The sequence below is a fragment of the Cynocephalus volans genome, chromosome 15 (genome assembly GCF_027409185.1).
Source record: "Cynocephalus volans isolate mCynVol1 chromosome 15, mCynVol1.pri, whole genome shotgun sequence".
Classification (NCBI taxonomy): Eukaryota; Metazoa; Chordata; class Mammalia; order Dermoptera; family Cynocephalidae; genus Cynocephalus; species Cynocephalus volans.
In genome coordinates, this window is record NC_084474.1 from 55,868,501 (window position 1) to 55,894,401 (window position 25,901).

The 25,901-nt window shown below is 41.2% G+C and overlaps 1 pseudogene; it reads left to right on the forward strand.

The window, feature by feature from the left end:
- The window catches only part of LOC134363687 (small ribosomal subunit protein uS10-like), a 62,742-nt pseudogene extending 54,347 nt beyond the window's left edge, over nt 1–8,395 (forward strand).
- Nucleotides 8,396–25,901: the final 17,506 nt, after the last annotated feature.

Here is a 25,901-nt window from a genome sequence, read left to right on the forward strand (position 1 = left end):
TAACTTGTGGCCCTACCCTCTACCTTCAAGGCCCCCAGCATAGCATCTTCTGTCCTCTCTGTCCTCTGCTTCTGTTCTCTTCTCTCTGGCTCTGACTTTCCTGCCTCCCTCTTAGGAGGATCTTTGTGATTACATTGGTCTCAGCTGGATAATCTAGAATAATCTCCCAATCTCAAGATTCTTAATGACATTTGCAAAGTCCCTTTTGCTACGTGAGGTAACATTTTAACAAATTCCAGGGATTAGTACCCGAACATCTTTGGGGGTCATTATTCAGCCTACTACAACCCCTAAACAATTTCCTTCACTTTTGCCCGTTTTTGAACTTTGTATACATGAATCATATTGTGAGTATTACAGTATTTTGTTTATATAATCCACTTACATTTAATGTAATTATTTATATACTGGAGTTTAAAAGTACCATTCCATTTATATTTGTCCCATCTCTTGTATGTTGTCCTTTCTTTCTTTTCTTGTCTTCTTAGATTGTTTGAATTTTTGTTTTGTCATCCCATTTTTTTCCTTCTACTGGTATGAAAGTTACATAATCTCTATTTTTTAGTGATTATCCTAGAAATTAATATGCATCCCTAATCAAAGTCTGAAATTAACCAATGCCTTTATCCTTCTTCCACCCAATTCAAAGACCTTAGAACATTTTGATTCCATTTACTTTTCCTGACATTCTACTGCTGTGAGGTATTTAAATTCTATCTTGTTTTCATTGTTGTTTGTTTTTGCCCTTCAAGATATTATTGTTTTAAACAGTTAATATTTATTTAGATGTATCCATATACTTACCACTTTCTTTGATCTTTCTTCCTTCTTCCATCTCAGGTCTTCCTTATGAGATCACTTTTATTCTACCTAAAGGAAAAGTTTGAAGTCAGAGTGTGCTGGTAGCAAACTCTATCAGTATTGATCTGTTTAAAAATGACTCTATTTAGCCTTCATTCTTTTATTTATTTATTTTTTTCAAGATGACCGGTAAGAGGATCTTATCCCTTGACTCAGTGTTGTCAGCACCACACTCTCCCAAGTGAGCCACGGGCCGGCCCCCCATATTTTGCCTTCATTCTTGAAAGATGCTTTTGCTGGGTGCAGAATTTTAGTTTGGTAATTATTGAAGTTCATCGATGGTGTTATTCCACTGCCTTCTCTCTTCTTTTATTACTTCTTTTATTACTATTGAGAATTCAGCTATTGTCTAGTTGCCACTAGTTTGAAGATCATCTTTTTCTTTGGTTGATTTTAAGATCATATTTGCCTTTGGTTTGTTAAAGTTTCACATTGATGACTCTAGATGTAGATTTCTTTATTTTTCCTGCTTACCATTCTTGAATCTGTGGACTGACATCTTTGATCAGTTCTGAAAATTTTTCAGCCATTATCTTTTCAAATATTATCTTTCTCCAAGTCCTTCTTCTTTCTCCTTCTGGGATCCTGTGGGGAAAATAGGATAATTTAGTTAGGATCCCTTGGCTCAGGTCTGGGTGGGGGTCAAGCAGCACATTCTCATTTCTTTGTAAACAAGTTGTGTGTGGGTGGAGTTAGTGAGCATGTGCCCCAATGTATCTTTTTAGTTATTGCTTTTGTGTGTTCTTCAGTTTGTGAAGCAGGCTGGCTGGCAGAGAGCTCATGTCTAAAAATAGAGCATGTTTATTCTGCTGGCAGCTGCTCAGTTTTTCTTTGGACTTTGCCAGTGAGTTTCTGAGTTTCTCTGTGGACTGCCTAGCTCATAGTGTTGTGTGTGCTGAATAGATACTATTCCTTCTTCAACCAAGGCTCCAAGGACCGTTTTGTCTGGTTATCTAGCTCATAGACCTGCATGTTAAGGGTTTGTGAACGGGCTTGAGGGGTCTGTGAGCACCAGACTCTAGCTCTAGCTCTACAGAGCCTGATTAAAGGAATATTAGACCCTTTAACTCTATTCTCCATGCCTCTTAACCTCTCTTTCATATTTTCCATACTGTTTTCTCTTTGTACTGTACTCTAGATTACATCTTCTGATCTATATTTCAGTTCTTCAATTCTCTCTACAGTTGTGTCTAAACTGCTCTTAAACATGTTTATTGAATTTTTAAATTTTTGTCAGTGTACTTTTTATTTTGAGAAGTTCTATTTGGTTCTTTTTCAGATTTGCTAGGTCACTTTTATAGTTTCCATTTCCATATATATTTTTTCTATGCTTTTTCTTAATTTGGGAAGCATAGCTGTTTTTATAGACTCAATCTAACAACTTCAGAAACTGAAGTCTTTGCAGGTCTCTTCTACTTCTCATTCTTAATGGGTTCTTTGTAGGCTTGATTATATTTGACTGGGTGCTATTCATTGTCCTTGAAATTTTATTTGTGGGGAATTCTTAGAAGACTAGGGTGATGCTAATTTCCTGCAGAGAGAACATTTATTTGCTTGTGCCAGGTACCTAGGGGCACTGTAAACTAAATTCACGACTTAAGAGGTTTTATAGTTTCTTTTGTTTGTTTGTTTTGTTTATTTATCTTTTGACCACCAAAGCAATAAGAATTTGGAAGTTGTGGAAGTACCAACTTGCAGTTATAATTTCTCAGGGCAGTTTTCTATCATTAGTCTGTTTTGTTCATCATAAGGGCAACTTTTCCTGTACCCTCCTGGGCCTGATAGTGAAGGCACATTTACTTTTGTTTCACCCTTGCCCCGTGGGGTGACCCATATTAGTGAGGGGAGGGGCAGGTCCTGGGCTATGTTTCTGTCCCCCTTGTCCTGAGAAGCCCTCAGAACCAAAGTTCAAGTTTTTCCAACTGGCAAATGCCCTTAGTGCAAAAACAGCTTCAGGCACCACTTAACTTTCAGAGTTTTTATTTTCCCTTTGATTTTGGAATTTAATTTCTTACTCTTACCATGTCTTTGATTCTTTTAACGAGCAAAAAAATTAGGAGCATTTTGGGTTATTTTCAGTGGGAGGTTGGTCTGAATACCTATTCTGCCTTATTTCTGGAAATGGAAATCCCTTCCTGATCTTCCTAGGTGTTGTTTGAACTACACACTTCGAAACTAAAAAACCAACATGATCTGCCTCAGCAAATTAGCATATGGAAAAACAAGCATTTGTTTTTTAAGTCTTCTGTACTTCAGGAAAAGCATCATTGCAAGGTTCCCTTAAATAGACTACAAAAGTTGAATTATATAAAACTTTTCAGAAACATATCTAAAATTTTCTAAAAACATGTATTTTTAAAAATCTAAATTTCCAACTACTATTAAACTATTTTAAAATTGTAATACTTTATCCAGAAATTACTTTTCCAGCAAACTCAACAACCCAAAAATCCAGGGGTAAGTATAGAATAACTGCATAGTCCAATTAGATGGCATAAGGTTCATGATGTTATTTAATGTACTTTATTTGTCAGAAAGTTCCTAAGGCTTCATTCAGAGCATATTAACTCTTATTTTACACACAATTCAAAGGAACCTGGTGTATTAGTCTGTTTCTGTTGCTTATAACATAAATACCTAAAACTGGGTAATTTGCAAAGAAAAAATATTTATTGCTTACAGTTTCAGAGGTTGGGAAGTCCAAAGTCCAGGGAACATATGTGGTGATAGCCTTGTTGGTGGGTGGTGATAGCGATGCATGCTGTCACATGGCAGATGGCTGAGCAGAGAAAGAGAGTTCTTCATGAGCTCTCCTTTTAAAGCCATCAGAACCATGCCCATGACCAACATTAAACCATCAGATGGATGAATCCATTCACTATGGCATGGTCCTCACAATCTAATCACCTCTTCAGGGCCCCACCTTTTCAATTACCATAATAAGATTTTCTATCCTCAACAATAACAGTGGGGATTAAGCTTCAGGGAGTTTGGGGAGACATTCAATCCACAGCACCTGAATCTCTGGTTTTATAGCCCATTGCCCCTTAGAAACAGTAACTTGAAAGTACACATGCATTTTAAAAGGTGGGGCTATTTGTAAGAGGCAGGAATAGCATCTGACAGCTGCACAAGGAGAGGATAGACAGAGGACTATAAAAATTTGTTCCAAAAGCTCGAGAAAATGTACAATGGAAACATTTAGCCCAACATACCACAAAAGCTTGCGTTTTTAATTTTGGTTATTATTTTTTTTATTTTGAGAAGTTCTGTCGGGTTCTAGTAGGCTCACTGCACAACTCCACAGCATAGTGAACAAATATTTATATTCTTGGTGCTGATCTTGAAGCAGCATTGAACCAGTCAGGCTGTTTCTGACAGCAGAGAAGGATTTAATGTTTTAACACATTTTCTATATGTTCTATATTTGCAAACATTAAAAATTACTTTTATGGTCATTTTTTTCTGATTTGGAGAACCTCCCTCACTAGTAGGTTCCAATAAATAAGCATTTCTGTGTAAGAGTGTCTTAAAATCCAATTTCCCTCTGAGACTGACTCCAGAAAATTCAGAGCTTATAAATACCATAAATGTGCCTTTACATCTTTAGCCGTCAGTCTAAGAGTTGGAGAAGTATTTTTCTCAGTACCACTGAGTTCTAATGTATTTACTTAAGAGAAAAGAACTATAGTGACCACATTTGAGAGAAAGAGTCAGAGAGTCTGGCTTTACTTCAGAGCAGTCCCATTTGGGGTAGATTAGGTAAATACACAAGAGAGAACTTCATCAGTGCGAAATAGAACCATCAAGATTGTTAAGTGGTAGAATCAGGGTTCAGAGGATGCATGGAGAAGGAAGGGTGAAGAAAGTGGGAGGGAAAAAATGCTCCCCTGACTGCCCTGCTCTTGTTGGTCTCTTAGCATGAACAACAGCATCCCCACCTCCTGATGTAAGAAGCCAGGATTCTCAATGTACACATTGATTTTGGATCCAAATGAAATGGTGACCCTGTTTCTGTGGTATTAGAATCATTGCTTGAAAGGTTTCAGTCCTCGCTGATCCCATGAGATGAGGTTCTGAGTTTTAGGGTGGTTCTCATTATTATATCATTAGTACCATTTCCAGAGTCTCAGAGGTAAGAAAACCCAGCCATCTGCTTATTGCTAGATGCTAGCTACTCCAGCCATATAATTCCAGTGTAATTCCTTGTATTTCCCCCTTAGTATTTATCATATCTTGGATAGACTTTTTTCCCCACCCTCTTCTTTTTTGGCAGCTGGTCGATACAGGGATGGAACCCTGGACCTTGCTGTTACCAGCACCATGCTCTAATCAGCTAAGCTAATTGGCCAGCCCTGGACTGATTTTTTAAGTACTTAATGTATATTTGTAAGTTTTTTTCTTTTTTAGTCCATGAATGGATTAATAACTGAATTGTAGAGAAAAGGATTTCCAATTTGTTTAGAATTGGCAAATGGGTTTCCTTTTGTGAGCCAATTCTCGTTGATGTGGTGGAAAGCCATGTTTGGAAGGATTTTGAAGCTGCTTCTAGGCTCAGTTCGAAAGAGCACTGAGATCCATTAGCAACACCTGCCCTAATTCAGGAGCGGGAGGTCAGCATACATGTCAAATATTTGTCATCCCTGGTTTGGTTCAACAAATATTTATTGAGTGCCTATTATATGCCAAGTGGTATGTAAAGTGCAAGCAGTTTTCATTTTAAATAAAGGGGACATGATCCCTTCCTTTCAGAAGGTACAGTAAATGGCAGACATATGAACAAACAATTAAAATATAGTGTGAAATATATAATGTGGAAGTGAATACAAGGTCCAGAGGGTCAGCAAGGAAGGAGTGGGATGGAGGCATCAGAGAAGGGATCAAAGAGAAGGTCAGACAGCAGCAATTCCAGAAGGCTGGGCGGCCTCAGCTTTGGCCCGAATCTACCTTCTTCTCACCTCAACTGCTTCCAAATGGCAGAGCTCCAGTATATTACCTGTTTCTGGGCAAATTTCCTATAGGCCCTAATAAGTAGCCCATAGGGCAGTCCTCTGTGTCATCCACAGCCTTCATCTCATTATCAATGAATCCTTGCTGCATGCCCCAGCATAGGCGACTGCCTTGTGGGCATGTAAAGCAGCCAAGTCAGGCTGGACAGAATGCTCCAACATGCTCGGGCTTTTAAAGCTATGTTTGGTTCAAAAAGACCAACCAAATAAGACTGTGATCCATTGCTTGGGAGAGATATGTAATGCTAATTAACAGATTATGTGGAAAAGTAATAAGTATCAAATTTTTCTTTCCCATCATTTTCCTCTGTATAAGGTGTTTCTCACAGGGTGGTACATCAGAATCACCCAGAGTGTTTGTCAAAATGCATATTCCCAGGCCCCATCTCCAATCCACTAAGTCTAAATCTCTGGGAGCAGACAGGGAATTTACATTTAAATAAGGCTCTGCTCCCTTTAAGCAATTCTGATGTACTCTAAAGATTTAAAACCACTACTCTCAAGGGCAAAACAATAAGAGTTATAAAGAAATTGAAACCCAAGATAAGTGAGGAGGTGGTAAGAGAGCACAACTGTTTTATATGAGTTTAATTCTGAAAATCCTATGAAATGCTTCCAAGATAACGAAATAACTTACATATGTGATCATACAAATATCAACATCAATTTTTAGGAAATCATGGAAAATGGCAGAAGTGCTAGAAGCTTAGAGATAGGCAAATATTGGTTGCCTTTTAGTGGCAAAAGGAGAGATTTAAGAAAATATAGAATTGTCAGTTTTAAATGGATTCCTATCCAAACCTTGGAAAGGGTTAACACAAAGTGTTTGTAAGCACTTAAAAATGGAGTGTTGATCATTAAGAGTCAGTCTGGAGTGGCCATAAGTAAGTCTATATGTCTTTTAAACCACATAACCCCTTGTTGAAAGTAATCAAGTTATAAACTACACTTAAAAAACTACACACTAAACTAACCACATTTTTTTTTTTATAAGGTGGCTAACACAGTCAAATGAAGAAATTAGCTTATGTGGCTTTTGCTAGGCATTTGACAAAATATTGCATGATACATATTTGGGCAGGATGAAGAATCTGAGAAAATTGATAGGACTAACCATTAATATCTATTGAGAGCATACTATATGTCAGGAACTATGCTAACTATTTTGTGAATTTACCCATCTCTATAAAGTAAAAACAATTGTCCCATTTTACAGATGAGGAAACTAAGCAGTAATTCATCAGGTAACTTGCCCAGGGTCATATAGCTAGGGTATGGTAGAGCTAGGGTTTGAACTAGGATCCATTCTGAGATCAAAGCTGGGGCTCCTAATACTGTACTGTATTTCAGATGGATGGATGGAGTCACAGTTGGGTAAAATGCCATGTCCAAAAATAGATGATCTATGGATTCATGCCAACCTAAGGGAACTCACTAATGACCGCCATGGGTCTACAAAATTGGCCCAGGTCTGCTCAACATTTTTATTAGTGACTTGGTAAAAGATTTAGAAGTCAGGCTTATCAAACTTACAGATGGCAGAAAGCTAGAGAGGAGGTATAGCTAACACAGTAAATGAGAGAATCATGATTCAGAATGATCTTGGCAGATGGGAATAATAGTCCAGAGCCAATATAAAATTTAATAAGGACCAAGGTAAAATTCTATATGCTTGTTTCACTGGTACGTACAATTAGGGATACCCAGACTAAGACATTAGAAAAAAAAAAATTAGAAATCTAGGAGATTAAGTAGATCCAGTAATATAGTCAGTTTTCTACAGAATTCAAAATGATATATATGCTGCAACAACAATAAAATGATCTAATGTAGTTTTATATCTAACTGGCTACCAAACCCATACCCCTCCAAAACTGAAGCTATCATATTCTATCAAATCTGAGATGCCAGATTTGATTGCAAGATGCACCAGTGTTTTAGTACCTCTGAAGGAGGAAAGATGCCATCAATTAAACTAAGACACAATGCTTTCATATCACTTAGCATTTTTATTTTATAATGATTGAAGGAATTTTTTAAACTTTAGTAGCTCTTTGAGGAAGACAGGTCACCACAGCAGTGGAGCTAGCCTGCTCTTGTGCTGACTCATGGCTGTTGGCTCTGCTCTGGTCTAGGAACAGGTCAGTCAGGAAGCCATGCCATGGCCTTGGCTTTTAAGGATACTGGAAAGACAGTCGGGTAGCCAGAGGTGGCGATCCACCAAATTAGAGTCACACTAACCAGCCACAAGGGAAAACCTCTGGAGAAGTTATGGGCTGACTCGTTCAGAGGCACAAAGGAAAAGAACCTGCAAGTGAAAAGAACCTGTCTGGCCATGCACCAAGACTAAGAATCACAATGAGAAAAACCCCTTGAGCTGAAGGTTCTCAGACTCGGGATCATTTCTAGATGAGAATCCACAAGCGATCATTGACTTGCACAGTTCTTCTGAAATTGTTAAACACATTACTTCCATCAGTATTGAGCCAGGAATGGAGGCTAAAGTCACCATTGCTGATGCTTAAATCAACTATTTTAATTAATTGATTATCAGCTGCTAAAAAAAAGTGTTTAATAGACAGACTTTTAACATATATCAGGTGTGCATAACACAAAAGGAAAATAAAAGAGAAAGAAATTGGTTAAGGTATTCCCTCAATTTCTCATTAGAAGTCCAATCTTCTGAAATGTGTTTCACTTCAGAGTTGTACACGTGTCCTGTTTTTCCATACACAGTCATCCTCTGTGCCATTAGGCCAGTCAGTTACTTGGCATTTCTTTAAACAGTTGTTTCAAGGATTCTCTTCCAAACCAGGAACTCCACCCCACCCCATAAGTTTTAATGCTGGTCCTTCCTTGATCTTTTCAGAAGGTGTCAATAGAGGATTTCAGAAAATAACCAGGTTTACAGTATTTCCTAAAATGGTCTTTAAATTATTCGTTGAATGAAAGGTTGATGGGTTGCTGTAGAGGGTTAGAAATCTTGATTCTCTTTTGATTTTTAGACAGGGCTCTTTAGCTAAAGAACTTATGGGACAGAAGTCTTTAGCTAGGAGGCAATGGCCTATAGCTAGTGGGCAAAAAGCCCATCTAATCAATTCTAATCAAGTATTTGTTGATTCTCAGTTGATTTTTAGATAGGGTTTTTAGGTAATGCACGTATGGGATGAAAGTCCTCAGTTAGGAGACAAGACAAGGGTCTACAGCTAGCAGGCAAAGTTCATCTAATCAATTCTAATCATTGTTTAGGGATGGGATTATGTACTTTGATTATTTAACATATTGATTGTTGTTAAAAGATGTTGAAAGAATTGCTGTCGGGAAAAATGTGAAAAAATGTTTGCTAAGGGCAAGCTGTTGGTGGAAACTTTAGAGACAATTAGATTTAATCATAAGAGTGTAACTCTTGCTTAAATAATTTAAAGAGAAGTTATATTTTAGATTAGATAATGATCACAGTTTGATCAACTTAGCTTTTCACAAATTGTACTTCGGAATGTCATGTTGTTAATTTAAATGATGTTATCAGTTTCTATTGTTTTAAGCTATACTTAGCTGTAGATGACTTTTGTCACATTGCCCATGTCTTTGTGTCCTTTTGAAATGATTGACTCAACTGATGTTTCTTGTAAAACTTCCTTGTCTTTACCATAAAAACAGAAGCTAACTTTGAATCGGGGCTGCACCCCGTTTCTCCATTTCTAACACAGGGGTTGCGGAGGTGCAGTCTCTTCAGGCTTCTCAGTACATCCATGTTGCTCTGAGTCATCTTTTTTGCATCTTTATTACACAGCGAGGAGTGTCACAGGTTGCAGCTGTGCATTCGTGCCGTCAGAAATAGAAGGCAAGTTGGCGCATGTACAGGCAATGACACTTCCATCATGGCCGTGGCCTGGCCAATAGCAATTGTAAGACACCATTGATCAGAAAAGGCATCCTAATTTCAGAGACGTTAAATGTAAAAGGATGTGTATCTAAGAATCAATAAAATCCGTTGTTTCTGCTCTACTTGCAGGCTGAACCCTATCCAAATTTTAGGATCTATCCATCCCATGACAGAGGAAGTTCAAGAGACTCATATTCATGGACTTTATAGTAATAGTTCTGTCTACTTTGGTATAACTTAATGTAATCATTCACAATGTTGTGAAGAGAAGAGTTTGAATCCTCAGCTTTGGGCAGGAGCTTGAAGCAGTTACCCAGCTGCAGAGTGACTTTGGCGTACTGGCATCCAGTAGTCCCACCTCAACGCAGCTTCCTGGTTCTTTACACCTTATGGAATGGGCAGTAGTCATCACATACTCAACAATCTTTCCTGAAATGTGCCATCATGAATTTGAGGATTTCCAAACAACATAAGATGTCTCTCTTATAAATGCAGTAGCTAAGAGGATAAAAATTGGACTCAGGCAAACCCAAGTTCTGTCCTGACAGTGGATGTAAGATCTTGGCTGAATTAGCCTTGCTAAGTTCCTGTGTCCTCATCACTATAATAGAGGTTGCCATAATCATTACTATTAAATAAGATAATGCATGAGTACATAAAGTGCTGAGCACCTCACCTGGCATATACAGCAAGTAAACGATGAATGGTACACCAGAATAATTTCAGATGGAAAGGTTGAAATGTAAAAAGTGAAATAGGGCTGGTTGTTTAGCTCAGTTGGTTAGAGTACAGCCTTGTAACACCAAGGCCAAGGGTTCAGTTCCCAGCACTGGCCAGCCGCCAAAAAGAAAAGAAAAAAGAAAGAGTGAAATAGTTGAAGATGATATAAGAGATTATTTTTATAATATCAGAATAAAGAAGGATTTTCTAAGTATGATACATGTGAAGAAGAAGGAGAAAGGAGAAAAGATGGAAACATTTGACTACTTAAAAAATAAAGCTTTTCTACATAGAAAAAAATAACAAAATGAACAGACAAATGACAAACTAGAAAAAAGTATTTGTACCATATAACACAAATGGTTAAAGTTCCTTAATATATAAAAATCTCCAAGAAATCAACAAGGAAAAGATCATTAAACTAATCTAAAACTTTGCAAAGGATGTTCAAAGGATATATAAATTGCTCTTAAACATATAAAAAGAAGCTTAATCTCGCTCATAAGAAGGGTCAAGTAGACAAATCAACTACAATAAACCACTTGACTTTGGCGCCCCCCCCCCACCACTGTGCCATACCTCCCTGCCAGGGCCTCCACCTACTGACAAACACAGGCTCTTCCTCGTTCTGCCTCTCTTCTCCTAGGACTCCCTCACTCGCCTCCTTCTAGGAACCTTCACTGAATGAAAGCCCATTGAGGAAGGAGAGGCTTCCCCTCCACTGACACCAGTTTTCCAGTCTAGCTTCCAGGTTCTAAAGATTCTAGTCTGGCTCCTCCCAGGATTGAGCACTGATTAGAATAGAGTTTAAAAACATATTTTGTTTTTATAAAATGTTGGGTTTGTATCCGGGGTTCAATAATCTGAAGTAGCTTGCATTAATCAGCCCACAACATTTACACCCTATGTTCTGCTCCAGACAGAAAGAGCAGTGCATTCAAAGCAGGGCAGTCACAAGGGTGATGGGTACTGAAACCACATCATTCAGGAAACAGCTGAAGGAATGGAGGATGTTAGGGTTCTGGCAGGTTCAAGGGCGCATGTCAAGAGTTCAGTTTGGGAGGTGCTCATTTTGAGACTCCTAATAGAAACCAAGTGAAATGTTGAGTAGGCAGCTCTGGATGTAACAGTCTGGAGTTTAGCAAAGGGGTCAGGGTTAGAGATATAAATTTAGGGGTCGCCACAACTAGGTGACTCTTACAGCCACGTGACACCTGGGGAGTGAGAGTTGCTGGAGAAAAGAAGAGGACCAACAACTGAGTCTTGGATCTCTCCAGTGCTCAGCAGTCGGGAAGATGAGGAGCCAGCAAAGGAGACCAAGAATGACTGATCAGGGAGATGGGGAAGAGCCAAGAAAAAGGGTGTCTCAGAGATGGAGCAGCAGAGTTCGAAGCAGGAGGGACTGCTGAGCCAAACGGAGCTGACAAAATGAGTATGGAGAGAAGACCATTCGCCCTGGCAGCATGATGGCCGCTGATGACCTTGACGGGAGCTGTTTCTTTGGAGTTCTGGGGATGAAGAGCTGATTAGATTGGGTTTAAAAAAGAATGGGCTAAATGCAATGCAGTGTACTAGATTGGATCAAACAGGAAAGGTACATAAATAGAAAAACTGGTAAAGTCTGGAGTTTAGTGAATAGTAATGTTCCAATACTAGTTTCTTGGCTTTGACAAATGTGCCATAGTAATATAAAATATTGACATTAAGAGAAACTGGGTGAAGAGTATAAGGGAGTTCTCTGAATTATCTTTGCAACTTTTCTGTAAATGTAAAATTATTCCAAAACAAAAAGTTGAGAGAGAGAAAGAAAAAAGACAGAATGGGAAGAGATGAAAAGGAACCAGCAAATATAGACAATTCTCTCAAGACAGAGTAATTTGTCTGTGGTTGACTTTTGAACTCTGTGCAAATTCTACCACTAAAACTCTCAGCTCTTTGGCAAAGATTCTTTTTCCCTGCTCTAAGGCAAATACTCCTGTGGAAGATAATCAATTAATCCTTATTAGTCATTTACACCTTAGCATAAATGAGTTTATCCATTACTTTTCTGACAGCAAGTGGGGTGAGAAAGCAGAAGTCAGGGTTTGCTTACTTCATAAATTAGACTAGGACTAGATCTCTTTAGTGAGGTACCTTATGAGCATTAAGTTTTTGCTTTCATTCTTTACATTACACAAATGTAAAGGCATAGTGTTATTAGGTCCATTTCTTTTTTCTTTCTTTTTAATGGTTGCTTACCAATTAGCTAAAGTTGGGGCTGAAATGTGTTTTCTTTCTTGGTTGGTTACAAATGCTTTCAGGATGTTTGCATTTTTACAACCACTTTGCTCCTGGCCCTAACCCAAGAGTAATCCACTACAGAAAACCATATCTGAGCCCCCAGACAGCATCGCCTCGCCTGAGGAAGGCTGGCAGCAGCGCACTCCCTCTGCAGATGACGTGTCCTTGCCTTATCTCACTGCCACAGATTCTTGAACTTTTTGCCTCTTCTGCTGTTATTTAGACTGACAGTATTGGATTCCTAGGAGTAGGAGAAAAACCCATAACCAAGTGAAAGCTCTTATAGTCAAAGAAGCTGTTATATGCATTCTTTTTCTCTGAGCAAAGTACCAAATGTGGGACTTTATAATCCAACATTTATAAATGTCTTATGAATGAAAGTGAATATATTTTGAACTAACTGTATTTTAAATGAAAAACTTCACAATGTTCCCAAACAAGAAAACTTTGACTTTTCAAGGATGAAATTACACATAAATAGTTTTGTTTTAGTTACCAAAAACAAGAACTTTAACTTCCAAAGGCAGAGGAAAATATATAGTAGCCAATTACTAACTGTGCAATTTCTGCTAAACTTTAAAATATGATTGAACTCATTAATACATATGAAACACTTAGTTCCATAAAATACACATGATTGTTTTTTATTAGAAAAAAATCTAAGCATAGTACCCTTTTCAAATTTATAATGTTGTGATGGGTCCTTTTTGATCTTTGTACATCAAAGTTCTCCTCAGCTTACAAGGCCTGTCATTGCTTTCAAGGTAAATTTATAGAAAAATGAGAACCCATCCAATATCTCATTAAAGAGAAACACAAAACCTTTTAAGATGATTGGATATTCTTTCTAAAAACACAGTGCAAGTGGAATCATTCATCAATCCTTATTTCATTTGTAATTAAAAATGCTGTGATTTTACCTGGAAAGGAAAGGGAATCCTTAGCTGTTCCTTTGCAGAATGACCAGAAGGCTCCTTTAGTTTGTTAGGAAGGAAAGGCCCCTCTGGAAGAGTTACACTGACGCCAAGACTGAGGCCAGTGCCAACCTTATGGGGCTGTGACTGGTGTGGTGGTGCAGGCCCCCATACTCAGAAGAGCCCTGTGCTTGGTTTCACGCTCTGCTGCCACCATCTTGAAATTATTAACAATTTTTGAAGAAGGGGACCTGATTTTCATTTCACACTGGGTCCTGCAAAATACATAGCAGGTCCTGCCTGGGAGACAGTAGTTGAGAATATTTGTTGAGGGCATAACAAGAAGAAGCCAGCCGTGCAAAGAACCTGCAGATGGATGTCCCAGGCAGAAGGACCAGCAAGGTCCAAGACTTTGTGATAGGAAGGAGCCCATTGTGCATGAGCACGGTCACCACACTGCACATTTCCAAGGGTGCCGTTCACCCTCTAGGCTCCTAAATGTCCTTCCTCGAGTCATGCAGTGTGCAACCTGCATGCCTGCACATGGTGGGCCATGTGAGAGAAACAGAAAAGTCAGTGTGGATAGATCATTACAAGAGGGAGGAGAGTGTAGTAACACTAGATCAGAGAGTGAGCCAGATCACATGGGACCACATGGACCACGGTGATGAGCTTGGATTTTACTCTGAGGTAAGAGGGAAAACAGATGACTTTTAAACAGATGATTGACATGATCTAGTTTACTTATAAGACGACACTAGCTTCAGTGTGGAGAATGGATGGAGGGGTCAGAATGAAAGCAGAGAGACTGGTTAGTAGACCAGGTTAGTGATAATGTCACGATGGCTTGGATTTTGGTGGTAGCATCAGAGAGTGAGGTATGAGCTGATTCAGTACTTTAGAAGGAGCAGTAGTATTTAATAGTAGTATTTATGCCTGGTTTCTGCAGTTAGCAGCCAGCCTTGTTGATTCTACATCATAGATAATCACTAAATTCTTAAGGTCATCTAGCATGTCAGAGTTGACAGAGTCCTGTGTGACTCACTTGTTACCAGAGTACATAGTTGCATAACAGACCTGGGCTTATTCAATTTAGATTATGAAGTCATGCTCAAATATGAAACAGGGAACCTGAAATTTGTGGATATATTTATTTTTGGTTGTTAAGAATCTCTTTAGTATCACTAGGAAATGAAACTATAAAAAATACAAGTATCAAAAGTACTCTAGACAGGAACTGCTGTATCATGACTGTGTTCCCATAGCAATCTCACAAGATATGCAAAAAACTGGAGCCACTTTGCAGTCAGCACACGACTATGGATTGACAATAAGCCAGTTGGTGGATGGTGGGTCTGCCTGTAACTGCAAAACCCCTCTAATAGGCAAGAATGCTCTCCAGCAGCAAAGTGCTGAATGCTGCCATAGAATTCAGCTACCTTGAAAGCACCTTGCTGCACAATTGCCAAAGATTTAGGAATATAGAATAAAAAACCACACTGAGCTCTTTGGAGATAAGCCACTTTACACAGTACCAAGTCCAAGATCAGCCTGCAGACCAAACAAGCAGCCTTGAGAATGAGGTCAGAGTGGTGGTGTTTGTCCTTGACCCTTGGGTCATCTTCAGCAATATCAAGCTGTCTGCACCTTGAAATGCACAAAGGTAGGATCAGTAGTGCCGTGGATTTGAATGTGAGTCATGCTTTTTAGTCACGATGCTCCTCTTTCCAGCACATGGTGGGTATAGAGGTATGACAACAATTATTTACATTGCTCTGAAGCAGGGCTGTTGGGCAAGATGCACCACAAGGACAAAAGGCAACATGACTATGGAATGCTTGGGAGGAAAGGGAAGCCCATAAACCAAGCTGGTGAGTCACAATTAGACTCAGGGTGGATCCACTCAAGCAAACAGGAGGAAGACAGAACCATGATAATTTTGGAAACAAGTGCTACAGATGGACAGAGAGATGCCAACCAGAAAACAGTTTCTATACCCCAGCCTGGCGTGGGAGAAAATGCTAAGGACTCCTGCCTGGGCACGACATTGAGGAGAGCAACAGTGGCCACCTTGCCAGCTTCTGATGGGAGGACTAGAACCAGAAGACAGAGCTAGTCCTGGCTCTGCCACCTGCTAGCTGTGGGACCTTGGGCACATCCCTTAAGTCCTGAGTTTCACTTTCTCATTCATCACCAAAGACCACTTCTGAGTGCTTGTCCTACGTGTCACTCTGCAGCATGTGACACTGGTAAACACCATTACCTTAAAGCACCTTCCTTCTTCCAGAGAACCCCATGTTCTCTGGCTATCCTATCACTCTGACCACTCTTTCTCACCCACTTTGCTGGTTTCTCTTCCAGTGCTCACCTCTTAAACGCCAGTTCTCTCCACACTTTTTCCTCTTCCCACCTCACGCTCTGGGCAGTCCTGTTCACGTCCAAGTCAGACTACCGTCACGTTTTCCTAACCTCTGTCTCCAACCTCAGCCTTTCTCAGGGTCCTTGGTCCTCAGGTATTTTGACTGGGCAGGTATCTCCAACTGCCTACAGGATTGGACATTTCTACCTGGATGTTCTTTAGCCAATTTAAATGTATTAAGTCTGGTATCAAGCTCATATTCTTCTCTCCTCTCTCCTGCCCTAGAATCTCTCCCACAGTGAGCACTGTCACCATCCACTTGCCTAGAAACCTAGGAGCTGTCTACTTCTTCCTCGCCCTCACCACAAGATCAAAACAGAACTTATTCTTCAAAGACATCCTCTCCTCTCCAACACACACCCCCTACTTTCATTCTGCCCTCACTTTTTTGTCTGTCCTATTACAGTAGTGGCAGTGACTATTAATTTTCTGCCAGGACTCATTCCCTTGACTTTTCTTTTCACATAGATCCCCAAGTTTTAGCTGGATATAAGTCTTCCAAGCTAGAGATTACTTTTCCCAAGGTACCTTACAGCGAGGTAAGCCACATGACCACATGGCCACATGACCACATGGCCACATCACGAGGTTCCAACCAAGTCAGCAGAAGTGAGGACCTCAACTCCCAGGCACTTTCTTTAAAAAGGAAATGCTCCGTCCTCTTCTTCCTTTCTTCCTGCCTTTCCACAAGCTGTTCCCACAGTTTTGACCTGACAGATGAGGACAAAATCCTAGGTCACTGTTTCTCAAACTTGAGTGTTCATCCAAACCCTCTGGAGGGTTTGTTAAAATACAGATGACTAGGCCCCACCCCTGGAGTTTCTGATTTGGTGGGCCTAGGGTGGGGCCTGAAGATTTGCATTTCTCATAAGCTCCCATGGGATACTGATGCTGCTGGTCCAATGAGTGACTCTGAGAACCACCATCTTCAAGGATAGTAGAGCAACAAGGTAAAAGGAACTGGGTCCCTGAGTGGTCTCGTGGAGTAGTAGTGGCCCTTCTGTGTCTCGTGACTGCTCACTTTTAGACTGTTACATGAGAAAAAAGGAAACTTGTTTGTGTCTTCTTTTGAGTCTCTGTGTTACAGCTTATCCTGTACCCAAATAATACACCCTCTAGTTCATCCTTTGTGATTCAGCTTACATTATCTTTTTAAACTAGTGATCGGACACGTCATTCCCCTTCTTTAAATTCTTCAAATCCTTCCAAGTGCTTGGCACAGCTCACCTTAGCCAGGATGTCCTGACAAACAATGAGACCTGGGATGTTCTGAGAAACAGGAAGAACTCCAGGCGGCAAGGAGCTGGGAATCGGGCACAACTCTCTCCTATTCCTTGGCCACGGTGAGGGATTTTCAAAATCTGAGTGCTCCCAAAGGAAAAACTATATAGTGAAATCCTCATCGGGGCAGATAATAATATCACCTAGTATCTTTTGAGTTATATGCCAGGCATAGAGTCCCCCAATTGCCCTGTGAGGGATCTACTACTAATACTTGCATTTTGCCGATGAAGAGGCAGAGAGACAGAAGTAAGTGAACTGGCTGGGGCAGACACAGATGCATTGCTCAGGGCCCCTCCAAGGCAGGACTCGCCAGCCAGCCGAGGGGAGTGCAGTCTACAGACAGCTTCCTCCCTCAGGGTCTGCCCCCTGCTGCAGAGAGCCACATCACCTGAGGTCATGCCTTGCCTGGGGCAGCCTGCATCTGGTGACTGGGGCAGGGGTGTGGGGCTGGGCATGGTTTAAGGGCCTGGCCATTTCAGCCTGATACAGGTCAACCCTGACAGGCCATATGCACTCCAGAACCTCCTGTCAGGTTGGTCAGGACTGTGTTGGGCCTGCTGTTTGACTCCTCCCTCTGCCCAACCCTGCTTCCTCCTCTTCCTCTCATGGGTGTCGATTCCTAACAAACATCTTGCACTCCAAAGTGTGTCTAGTGTCTTCTTCCAGGGAATCCAACCTGCAACACGGCCTGTTAAGTGGTGAGGCTGGGCTCCAAACACAAGCAGTCTGCCCATAATCACAATTCCACGGCATCTTGCAAAATCTACATACAGGATAAATTCAAGGTCCTTGGCATGTCACTCAAGGCTCTTTATAATTTGACTCCAATTTCCTTTGCTCACCTTATTTCCCACACTCCCCATGACAGGCCCTATTCTAAAGCCATACCAAGCATTTGCTCAAGTGGTATTTTGACTGGAATGTTCTCCCTCCTCCAAACGAGGTCCTTCCAAGTCTAGCTCAGACACCATCCCCTCTGCAAAGGTTCCCCAAGGCCCCCGGAGAGTAAGGAGCAGATATTGTAGTGAATGGAGCCTGGGAGTCTGTCAGCCTGACTTCCAGTTCCAGCTCTGGGATTTAGCTGCATGACAGAGAGAGAAATCTGTAATTCCATCTCCTATTCATAATATAAGGATAATAACAGCTACTTCACAGGGTTGTGAACTAAATAAAATCTGTAAAGCAGCTAGCCCAATGCTTCTCAAACTTTAATGTGCATAGAGATGTCCTCAACATCTTGTTAAAATGCAGAATCTGAATCAGTGGGTCTGGGGTGGGGCCTGAGATTCTGCATTTCTAACAAGCTCCCAAGTGACGTTGATGCTACTGGTGGTCCATGGCCAACACTTTGAGTAGCAAGGCCCTAGCCCAGTGCCTGGCACTTGGTGGGCACTCCATAACACCTACTTCTGACCCTTTCACTACTCCTTCCTCGTGGCAGCCATAACATTTCACTCTTACCACTTACATAATGCTCGCTACATCATACTTTAGTTAGTTGCTATGTCTGTGTCACCCACTAGACCATATTGAGGACAGAAACTATATTGTCTTCCTCTCAGTGTCACCAGTGCCTTGCAGAAGACTCGATATATAAAAGGGCAATAAATGTTTGATGAACTAAGCCTGTAAAACAGAAATAAAAATATCAACTCTGCTTGTCTTGACATATTGTTGTAACAAGCAAATGGGATAATTTGGGGCAGAGAGTGTGGAATCACGTATTGTATGACACAAATATAAAGTATTATTATCCATCATCTTTTCACTCCTCAGCAGTTGAGATTTACGCAGCTGAGGCATGTTTACTTGTGGCCATTGCTCAAACTCTGGCGATTATAAAAACTCAAATTCATCTATAGTTTAAGAATAAATCAAATCCTCTTCAGAATAACAACTGTGGCATTCTTTGCCTATGATAAGAAAGTAATTATCATGGTTTCAATAAAAAGAATGTATCCTTCAATAATCAACCAATCAGTCTCTAGGCAGGCACTGAGTACCCCTCTCCAGGTGACACTGGGCTTGCAAAAGACATTCGCTTGTCCCTCTCCCCAAATTAAGCAAATGATGTCAGCCTTATCATCTTCTGCCTGGCCAAAGGGTGTGACACTCAGAAACATCCCAGAGATGAGGGGGAGCAAAGAGAAACATTACCAAGCGTAGAGTACAGCAAGTCAAAGAGTGTTCCTCTCCGCAGTCTGATCCCAGGTATGCCCTCTGGATTCACATGGGTACTGTAAGTCTCAGACATGGCCCATCCAGCTGGGATATAAAGAAAAAACTGCTCACCGAGTGTGGGCAGGGTTAAGATAACCAAAGGAGGGATCGGGAGACACCTAGGGACTGGCGATGGAGCAAGACATCACCACCCCAATGCCAAGAAGAAATGCTATTACCAGGGTTTGGTTAAAAGCTGGAGTCATGGAAAAGGGGCTACCCCACAAAACTATGACCATAAAGGGACACAGTCATTACCTTTCATAATGGAGAATCATAGGGAGAGAGTGGGAGGAATAAATACCCTGACCTCTCTCTACTTCCAACCTCTAATCAACCACTAGTGCCTCCCACTGAAGAAGCCTTCTAGCAAGGGTGCTCATGTGGTGCCCCCCATAGACGTCAACCTTCCAAGCACAGAGCAGGGTAGAAAATGAATCTGGGTTGGGGGGAAAGGTTGGGAAGCCAGTCAGCTCGGAGATATACTTTGAGCTCTTTCCTGAATTGCCCTGATCCCGGTGACACTGGTCCCTGTTTTCTTGGTGCCTAGACATTTCCCCATGTTTTCTTGGTGCCTAGTCTTTCTGACTCTTCCAGTCTTCTCAAAACTGCTCATAACTGAAGCAAATCTTCTAGTTATGTAGTAAACTAGTATATTTCAATGCCACTCAGTTCCAACTAGAACCTGAGAGATTAGGACAGAATCAACCGTCAGTTATGCATTAGTCACTGGAGATAACGTCTTGTGTAATCCACCAAATTATGGTGTCTAGTAGCCCAGGGCTGAGAAATAAACTTGCTTAACCAAAGATTACTTTTCAATTAATTGTGCAAATGTATAAGTGAACCATGCCAAAATAAAAGTAGCAGTTTGATTAGGAGTAGGGTATTTTGCAAACAATTCCTACACACTTGTAAATTCATAGTGGATGTCTATAAATTCAGAGAGGCCACTGAGTCCTGCCTAACTGCAAGAGAGCCTCTGCTCCCCAAAGAGGGACCTCTGCACAGTCAGCAGGCCAGCAGACTGGCGATTGGCCTGAAAAGGAACTGGCTGAACGCCAGGATCAAAGTTTTCTTTTTTAGCAACATGGTCATCATTGTCTTCATCAAAATGGGACTATAAAAAAAATGCCACACAAAAGGATGACATAATCCTGGACCTGTCCTCTGTAGTTTACAGTATAAGCAAGATGGACCAGAGCAAATATGTGGGGACAGATTGTAGATGTGTTATGGTGAACCAGTTAAAAAAAATACATAGAAAAGAATTTGCATCCTATACACAAAAGGGATAATAGCAAGAGTTAACACCATGCTTGTACAGTAATCCTGTGGGGTAAGTACTACTATTATCCCCATTCTATAGACGATGCCCAGAAAGTTTTAAACTTGTCACATGCACATAGCTGGTAGGTGGTAGAGCTAGGACGTGCACCCAGGCAACTAGCTTGGGGTACCCGCTGCTAACCATTACATTGTACAGCCAGTAGGCTTGGGGTCTAACAGACCCAACTACAAATCCAACCTTTATCACACGAGTCAAGTGACCTTGTAAAAACTCTTTGGCCCTCTGAGATCAGTTTCCTTACTTATAAGAGCGGACAACAGCATGTACTTTGAACAGTGTGCACTAAGACCAGAAGTCCCCCCGTTCCCACATAAACCAGCTGTACAATTTGCACATCCTGCAGTGCTGAGACGGGAGGGCAGACAGGGCAGTGGAAAAGACTGCATGGGGAGAACGTTCGGGATCCTGAGCTGGAGATTCCAGAAGAATTACTGATGGAAACTATCTCTAGGAAAGGGAGACAGGTCAGTTGAGGAGCCTCCTTAAATCCAGCTGCCGCCCCAGCCACCAGCACCCCCCACCCCCACCCCATTCCCTTCTTGTCCCTGTGCCTCCAAATGTTGAGTTCTGTGCCACATCCGCACACACCTAATGAGAATAGGGACTCAGACTCCACATGGAATCTTCCCATTTTGAGTTTAGTTTATAGTTTTGGTCCAGTGCTCATGGTGGTTTTGAAGATCCTGGTGGAAGCCCCACTCATGGGACAGCCCTGGAGTCAGAAGGTAGCAGGACCCAGTGTAGTGCAGAGAGGTGGCCAAGTTCTGGGGAGCCAGAAGCTCTGGTTTAGCGTCATCTCTGAAAGGTGAGACCAGGATGAAGGTGGGGAGTTAGCTGAGGAGAGGTGTGTCAAAAGCAGATACATGTGAGAGCAGTCAGAAAGTTCAGAATCACGCTGGAAAACAAGGAGTAAACACTCCTGTTCCTATTTTAGGTGGGGCCTAAGCCACATGGTGCAGGTGACCCAAGTGGCCTAAGAAAGCCCTGTAAGGCTGGAAACTGTCCTTGTAGATGAACATTCTGTGCTTAGCATGGAAAGGTGAACGGACAAGACGCTGGCTGTGCCATTAGCAAAGAGCCCCAGAAGTGGCGAGAGGCCATGCGCCTCGGAACTAGCCACCTGGAACTCATGGCTGGAAGACTAGGAAGACAAAAAAGTTTACGTTTGAGGGTCATTTGGGATCTTCATGTACTTTCCTTTTGCTTGGCAAAAGATGAGGCGGGGCAGGCGAACAGCAGGGGATCTGCAGGGCTTGCCCTCTGCTTTGTGGGGGTACATGGTGAAGTGGGGGCACAGCAGGCTGGAGCGGAGGAAGGAAACTCCTGATGGTCTGGGAGAACCCTTCTGGGGAAGATAAGTCATGAGAAGATGCTGCATAAGGCTTAGGTAGCTCTGGGCAAAGGTAACGTTCCAAGGCAGCTCTTCCTGACGAAGCAGGGACTATGGGGGAGAAAAAGGTTAATGAGAAGGCTAAGTTCCTAAAATCTAGCACCCCGGGCACCTTGACAAAATGTGGCTGACAGGACAGTCCCATGTAGATCAAGAATAAGTGCCTACCAGCCAATAAACTAATGTTTTAAAATAATTTTTATGAAAACAAGGTAAAGTTCAAGGCAAAATTTTTTTAAAGACAGAGTGCAAAGCCATATATTAAGAACCTCCAAAATGAGTTGAATATATCTATATATATCATTCACAAAAATATTAATCTGGTTATAGCTGGGTAATTTTAATTTCTATTTTTATTTTTTCTGTATTTTTCCTAATTGATATGTATTATTTTATTACTTCAGAAAATTTTATTCCTTGTAAAAAGGAGACAAGGTTAGAAGTAAATGAACCAAAAGTTAGTAGTAGTTACCTGTGAATTATGGACTCATGAATACAGTATTTTATATTTTTTTTTGTGTGTGTGTATGTCTGGCTGGTACCAGGATCTGTTATATTTCTTAATTATACTTGTTTTATGTTCTAAATGTTCTACACCAATGTATATTGCTTTCATAATCAAAAAGTTTAAGTTTTCATAAGGGACATACCAGCAGTGAAAATAAGGAAAAGTCTGTAGTTGCTCAGTTACAAACCTAGAAACTATCCCTGATCCCTTTCTCTTTTACCTCCAGCACCCAATTGATGAGCAAACTGTGTTGACTATCTCAAAATGCATCCAGCATCCCACCGACTCCCCTCCTTTTCCTGCACAGCCACCCTGGTCTAAGCCTATATCACCTGGACTACACTGCAATAACCTCTTGACTGACCTGAGTCCATTCTCTGCACAATACAATCTCTTCTCCACATCGTAGCCAAGGAGAGCTTTTGACACATAAATAGGATCACATTGGTCCCCTGCCTTATGACCTCCTATGGCTCCCAACCACCCCTACAGTAAAATCCAAATCCCCGCCCAGCTGGAGCCCAGCTCTCCAACCTCCTCTCCAGCACCTCTCCTGCTCGCTCATTTAATTCCAGCCACATTGTCTTTCTGTTTGTTTCTCAGACATTTCAAGACATTTCACACCTTAGCACGAGCTTGATTTTGCTGCTCTCAGCCTCAGAATGCTCATCCCACAGGTCAGCGAGGACCGATCCTTCCTCTCACTCAGGCCTTGGCCTGAGTGTCACCTTTGCAGAGAGACCTGTGCTGAGCGTCCCAGTCTGAAGCACCCTGCCAGTCCCCTCTAGCTCATCACTCCGATGTGGATTTCTCTTTTTATAACATCTGATATTTTCTATTTTCTTTTTTTTTTATGCTTAAAAATAGGTTTTATTGAGACACCATGTTTTACATTACTACATTTTTATGTAATTACTTTTTAAATTCTAACATTTATTTGTACATACTTGCGGATATTTCCTGTTTTTGAACTGCTTACATGACAAAGTAAAGAGGAGCCACCTTGTCCTGCTCGTTCCCCCTCTGTCCCTAGAACCTAGAACAGAGCCCACACACAGAAGATTCCCAATATTTTTAATAAATTTAAGGTTACGGGAAGGGTGACTGATGGAATTCCAAGTCTAGACTCATCAAGACAAAGGAAAGCAAAACCCTTTCCTCTGGCCAATTCTGAGAGGCTTCATGGAAAAGGTGAGAGGTTTAGAGAGGTTCAAAATTCCCCCAAACTAAGCCATCTTTCCAGACACTTTTGTAAAAGCCCTACCCTGTGGTATCCTGATCATCCTTTCTCTTTCTTATCTCTAAATTCCTCATTCCCTCTGTCATCAATCCTTTACACTTGATCTCTAGCTCACCTCAGGAGAGAGCCCATAGAACAACCTCAAAATGCCACGAGTCTGCTTTTCTCCTTCCAGCATGAATTCCTGAAATACTCAGCCTTCCAGGAAGAAAGCTTTGATTTCTTCTTTAGACCACCTTTCCCAACTGCTCAGCATAGGAAATGATGACACAGTGTAAGAAAGATGTTTTGGCAGAGTGTACTGTGGGGATCTGAATGCCAATCCAAGACTTTGCACACTTTGAGTTGTAGGGTGCTGTGACCCACATAGTATCTGACTACTCTTCCAGTAACTGTGCTTAAGGAGAACACTGCAGGCAAAAGTCCTATCTTTGGTACTGTTACCCGAGGACTTTGCATTTAACAAGTAAGTTTATGCCATCGTATAGAGATGTGATTTTAAATGTATTTGATCCAATAACATGTGTACTTAGGCCAATATTCCCTGGACAATCCCATAGGTTCCTTCCTCTAGAGACAACCACTGTTACCAATTGGGCAGATGACCATTTTATTCATGGGATTGAGTCATGGCAACTGGTTAAGAATCTTCAGGGCTGCAAGTATTTTCTCCAGCCCTTCCCACATTTTCAACTATCACAAAGACACTGTGTAATGAATATAAGATATAAAATCAAAAGATTGTTTACCAATTTTCAATTCAAATTCTTACCAGGCTATTATTGCCCAACCCTTTGAGGCCCTAGGTGGGCCTGTGCTGTTCGCTGCAGATGAACAGATTTCTAGACAAACTAGAAAATCTGGAATCCAGGAAAAGTTTGACGCCTAGACAGATAACACATCTATGGTGAGTTCAGAGGTTAAAAGATTCGCTGCCCCTCCTACTGCCCACATATGCTCCCCACGACAGGTGCGACTCCATCTCCTGCGCTGTAGGACAGCACAGTGCAACCTGAGGGCATGCAAAGAACATGTGCTAAACAGTCCTATATTGAACCCCCAGGTCTGCTACTTGTAAACTGTGTGACCTAGGATGTGGTGATTAACTTCCCTGAGCTCTTTCCTCTAGTATAAAATCAGAACAATATCTACCTCATAGGGTTATTGTAAGGATTAAATGTAATAACATGTATGACCTGCTCAAGCCAAGGGTTAGTTCTATAGTTTTTAAAATGACTTTGGAATCATTTAAAATTCAGATGACCTCCCCAAAAGTGTCTTCCAGGACTGATTCCACCTGACTCTATGTAGCATCAGCATTCACTGGTCTCCAAGGCTGAATCTCTTTCTGTTCAGATCTAGCCCCAGTGTGGGTGATCTCCACGGCATCCCTCATTCTGACCCCTTGAGGATCTGCTGCCATCAGCTTTTTCTCTCCTATATCTGGAACATCTTTGTCCATTGGCTCTTTTCTTGCAGGTTTGCTCAAGTCTTTCATACTTAAAACAAAAAGCCCATCCATGAATCTTGTGTTCTCCATTACCTCCCACTCTTTCAGCTTCTCTCTCTCTCTTTTTTTTTTTTTTTTTTAACAACTTTTAAAAATATATGAAAACTTTTAATAAACAAACTGAAGGAAGAGCCTGGGTGACTGGTCAGTTTCCTTGTGCTGGGACAAGACTTCCAGGATGTGCTCAAGACTGCAGGCTAAGTGAACCTCCCTCCTCCTTAAGAGCGGGTTTCTGTGTTGGTGGTAAATGGGGAAGACTTTGGATCCTGGTTGAGGCCTGGAGCAGAGTGGGAAGGACCGAACAATGAT